Here is a 5,927-nt window from a genome sequence, read left to right on the forward strand (position 1 = left end):
TTTTTTTTTTTTTCCAGCAAAGCAAAATCGTCTAAAAAAATGTGCGGCCTCTGTATTATATTCATGCACATACTTCTTACAGCTTGATTATCCCCCTAACGTTTTCAGCATATGATTTTAAAACTGGCTCAGGTTAATATGCACGAATGGATACATAAGAAAGTATACTGTGCACATGAAAAGTATATTACTGAAATTCAATTGCTTTGAAGTGTAGAATATTAAGTCTTTCACGTGCGCTTTTTAATTATTAAGTCTATTCATGAGAGCTTTTTAATTATTAAGTCTATTCATTGTGCTCTTTTTAATGTGCTGTGTTCTTCATTTAAGTCTTCCCCTCAGATATGGTTACACATCATGTGATTTTTCGATCAATCTTCAAAAGATAAAATTAGTTTAAAAAATGGTGGAGAATGCGTAAGGAAATACGTTAAGTCGACGAATTAGCAATCTTCAAAGTCATAAAGCAGAGGTTTTTGAAAACACTTGTTTATAAACACTTTTTTAATGTAGAAGGAAAATCATCAGCTGAAAACATTTTTTAAATTGATGTAACACAGAAAAACCTCCCCAAATACCTAACTAATTACCTCAGTTGGGCATTTCACCCAAGCCCACGTTCATCATTACACTTGCTAATGACATACTGATAAGGAAGGTTTTTCAGCTTAAAATGTTATATTTGTTTGAAAATATAGAGTGCTGACTCTGAATCTCAGTAGATAATCAAGGAAAGAAAATTTTAAATGCCAAATCTTCGTCGCTAAAGTCGAACTTGCTGTCAAGATTTGGATCTGTTAGAGAACTGCTTTATATTCGTCAGCTTTGTTAAATACTAGTTCGATGGTTTATGCAATTTTCAAGCTGTACTTTGAAACATAATAATGATTAAATAGTTTACACTTTATCTATATTAATGACTGCTGATCAGTTCTTTATATATACTTGTAAAAAAGAAAACTCACCTGTCACTTTTGGATTTCTGTTAAGTCACAAAGAGTATTGCCAATTGCAATTTTCATATTTTACTTCAATTTACTTCGGTAAGTAGCTGGCGTAAAATTTATTAATATTCTAAACATTTAACCCCTCTGCAAGTCAACAAGTGGTCTGGTAGCTAAAGCCGTGAACTGCCAGTTCTTCCCAATGTCTGTTTTCAGTGATTAAACGGGATGAATGGCATAAGGTTTCAGTGGCTTTTCTCATGTGCAACATAAATATGTCCCGTTGTTTTCGGAAAGTTCTCCACGCGGGCGTCTACCAGAGGCAGACAATCCTTTGTCATAATCAAATAATTCAATTGACCCAAATGTGGACAGGTGACTAAGACCGCCAAATACTTGTAGTGTTATGTATGTTAATGGCCTGGCATCATATGCGAAAATCGCGAATGTAAACCAATTTACCTCAGAAAGGTCCTCCAAAAAAGCTGCTCTTTCCTTAGGCTGATAGCCCTCGCTTATTTGATAAATAAGAAACTAAACATACAATTCAATCCACTGCGTTTTTGGACTAGAAGTTTGGGTGCTTTCAAAAGTTTTTCCCATGTGTAGAGTACATACGAAACAGCTTCGCTTAGAAAGTCCTCCACAAAGGCATTCCTTCCCTTAAAAGCAAATATCCTTCATGTGCTTTCTTTTCCATGCTCAAACAAAACATCCAATTTTGTACAATCTATTTTTCACTGCACTTCATATGTGCTATATATCCAGACTGTAACTAGATAAGTACTGGTTACACCTTGGGGAAATGAGTATTTTTTTACCTCAGGTGATCATGACTGCAGTACGAAACATTTCTTTTCGAAAATTAGACAATTCTCAGAATTCTATGCATTCATGCTATGTTTTTTAAAGATTAAATGCCGTCCACATCTATTTAAGTTTTCAAAGTATCTATTAAATTAGCATATAACGATATACATCTTTCTTCAAAAAACAAACTGGCATTTTTTGTGTGTGTGTGTGTGTGTTTCCTTTTTCAAAATGAATCGTTTGAGACTCGATAAACAGCATAATGAAATCACAAAGAGTTGAGGGGGAGAAAGTTTCACCTCTAATTACGTTGCTTTTAGGTCTAATTTTTTATGGAGTGTCTACAGCAATTTGGCAGTTTTTTGGCATTACGTTACTTCGAGATAGTGTCAGTTTAAATAATTTTGAGGCCTCCTAACACTGTCCCTTTAAAATTCAGTTTTCTATAACACTTTTAAACCATAACGTAAGTTATCACCACTAATCATTTTATTTCGAAATTAAAAAAGCACTAGCACTTAGGTCATCTATTTTGTATATTAACAATTTTCAGAATTATATGATTTTTCACAGCCAGATAGAACACAAGCTTAGTAAATATATATAATGCGACACTTTCTTCCCAAAACTGCTCTAGTTCCTGCTTCAAAAGATGATTGCTTTTTTAAATTTCCATATTTGGTATCGGTGAATTGAACATCACCACATGCAAGCATGTAACTAATTCATTTGCCTTTTCATAAATTTTTTCGAAACCATTTATCTGGACTCTTCAGTAACGTTCACAGAGCTTCATTGATAAGTTCACTTTAGTTAACAGTATCTAATAACAATCCTTCTTTTGAATTACTTAATTGGCCCAATTAAAAATAATGTACCAAATTACAAGACAAAATTTAAATGCTGCGATTTCTTTCAACAAACTAGATATTTCCTAATACAGAAGTATGTCTTTAAAATTTTTTTGAGCTCTTCTAAAACTTATATTTTGTTCTTAAGTTCATACTTAAAAGATTTTCTCATTTATCATCTAATTTCATTGGGAAGTTTTTGCCTCAGATTCACATAACTAGTTAAAATTTTCCAGTGTTTCATAGATGCAGAAAATAAAGTAAACAAACTTTGGTCCCCCTCCCCACTAAAAGACTACAGTTTTTGAAGTTTTAACTGCATCATTAATAACCAAATTCAAAATAATCTCTTGAGTCGATTAAGCATTGAGAACAATGAAGAGTTTAGGATCCCCCTCCGCTTCCTGGGAAATTTCTGGTTACTGTGATAAAAACACAAGATTCCTACCATTTTTGCTTGCACATTACTTAATTATAGAAACATAAATTAAAATTTCTAATTATTCAGAATTTCACACATAAATATTCAAAATATAGTAAAAAAATTTTCACTTAAAACCCATTACACTTAAGTTATTGTTTTAAACACAACACAGATAGTCAAAGGAAATAAACCAATTTTTAAACCAATTCAAAACAAATGTTAGCAAACCTTAATTTTGCCATATCTAATGAGGCAGACAGATTCATAATACAGTACCTTTTCCAGAAACCAATATAAAAGGCATACTATGTTCATGTTTGGTACTCGTATAGTTCCGTTAATTTTTACTGCAGACTGTAACAATAATTATACCGCATGCATTTACTATCACTATCGATACTGCTGTAACATGAAGTTTCCAGTAGTCTGCTTATTGAAAAATAAACAAAACATAAAACAGCAAATGCAAAACATAAAACAGTATATGCAAAAATATAAAATTACAAATGTTCACTTTTAAATTTTTTCTAATGATATTTCTCCTCTTATATGAGAAAATCTTAAGTTTTACTTTGGAAATCCAGATTACTGGATTCTTTAGATACAGGTTTATTTTGAAATTTAAATTAAAAAATTCTGCACTACTCTCTTAAATTTAAATACATCATTCATATTATAGAATATAGCAACATAATTTTATACTGGTTATTAAGCTTGTAGAGTTGTGCGCCTCCAACCTGCACACAACTAAGAGGTGACTGTTGAAACTGGAAAATAGACAGAGTCTTGCTAAGGGTTTAAGTCCCTTTTTATTCAACTTAAGAAATTACAATAGCGTGCTCTTGACGCTCACAAACTACGCCGACCCGGCGGTAAAATAAAAATAAGAACCTGAAAAGAAAATAATAACAAGACTCTAACTACGAGGCTCTCTAAAAGTAACTAACCTCACCGCGTTTTACAATACCGCTGCTAATTCAGCAAACTTTGAATATCACGTTGAACAATTAACAATTCTCCGAGGCAAGTACACAGGCCGAAACGCGGGTTCTTCAATTTCCGGTTAACTACCTCCGCACTCGTGAAGTACGAACAGCACACCTCGAACTCGTTTCCATTCTATTTAACTCAGAATACTTCCGCTGATAATTTGAATCCTTGCGCGTTCTACTAAAATTTACATACTCTGGCATTGGCAGTTCCAGGGGAAAGTAAGGCTTGACAGGAAAGATAGTTTAAACTTAAAATAAATGTTAGTTAAAATAAATATAAACCCTACAAGCTAACTAAATTGCCCACATATTACAAATAATGTACGCATTTTAACAATTACATTTTTATAGACTTCTACATACGAAAACTTTCACTGGCAACTAAATTTAATGATTTTAAGAGGATGGAAAATAAATAAAGTGGAACTTCAAGCATACTAAAAACATTAAAAGCAAAAGAATATTGACATTTTTTAATCCCTAAACAAGAAAATTATAAGTGACTGTGATATTAAAAAGAAGTACTTTCATGTTCTTGGGATTGCTGATTGAATTCACTTGCTACCTTATGCAGTTCACTTATATTTCTTTTGCACTGTATAATACACAAATCACATTACTCCCTCCCCCTTTTAATGCTGATATTCAAATAACTTTATTTAAAATGCCCAGAAAGTTTCTTAAAACCATAAACATAATAGCACACATTAATTACTTCATGTCAGCAATGTATCAGTTAATAGTACAACTCAATAGCATTATCTGCCACAAATTATTATAAAAAAAATTTTACCTCTAAATTTCAGTACTATATAAGCAAACCTAAATTTAAATTAAACAATTCTGCAGGCATTACTTATTTATCACTTCCTCAATGCAAAAAAATAACAGCATAATATTTTTAAATTTTACTTGGTTACTTACAGATACAAAAAGAAATGTTATGTAGTTCTCTTTCTTACAACAGATCTTGAAATCAAAATCAAAACAATTATTTCATTTCCTAGAACCTTCTCTGCTTCAAAAAAAGGGGGGAAGGGGAAAGAAAAAAAACTAATACAAAAATGAAGATTAAATTTGATGAGCTAATTTATAACAGCTAATATTCAAAGATTAGACTGTTCATTTTGCAATGTGTGCTTGCGCTACATTAAACAGGTTAAACAGATCCCGTGCTAAAAATACACTATTTCTCTGCAGCATTTGTAACAGTGTTTTATAATAAGGAATATAGTTGAATATTATATTCGGTCTACAGTCAGAATTAAGCCAAATCATTAATAGCTTAAAAATGAAGTAGCAGTATGGCACAAGACTACTCATATGAGAATCCAAATAAACTTACACTACCAAAGGAGTTAAAATACATGTTTAAAGAGAAAAATGTGGAAAATACAAAGAAAAATATGTACATAAATGAAGATTTCACTCATATGTAATGTAAATTTTTAATATTACACTAATATTAAATTCTGCATCCTTTTAAAGATGTTTTACCTTTAAAGATTTGTTAAAGTGTCAAAAATTATTTTTTTTACTATTTTAGCATGGTAATGAATATTTTAACAAATTTAAAAATTTAGATCCCACTTTCCCAGAGAGAAAAGGAACCTCTCTGCCCCTATCAAAAAATCAGTTTTGAACACAAATTTGTTTTTCTTAGCCCAAATAAAATTAAAATATCCACAACACATTTATTTCATTAGATTATTTAAACTTTGAGAAAACGATACATAATGGCTTTGAAGTTAACATATGGCAAATATTAAAGTTACAAACAAAACTAAAGCTGTAATTTAATTAGGTTAAGAAACTAAGAAGAGCTCAAATTATAACAAAAAATGACTTCACTTTTAACATAGAAGACACCAAATTAAATAACACAATGCAGTCAATAGACCAAGAA

Source organism: Stegodyphus dumicola, chromosome X1 (assembly GCF_044657685.1).
Source record: "Stegodyphus dumicola isolate Sdum_Otavi_A_Nest chromosome X1, ASM4465768v1".
NCBI classification, from domain to species: Eukaryota; Metazoa; Arthropoda; class Arachnida; order Araneae; family Eresidae; genus Stegodyphus; species Stegodyphus dumicola.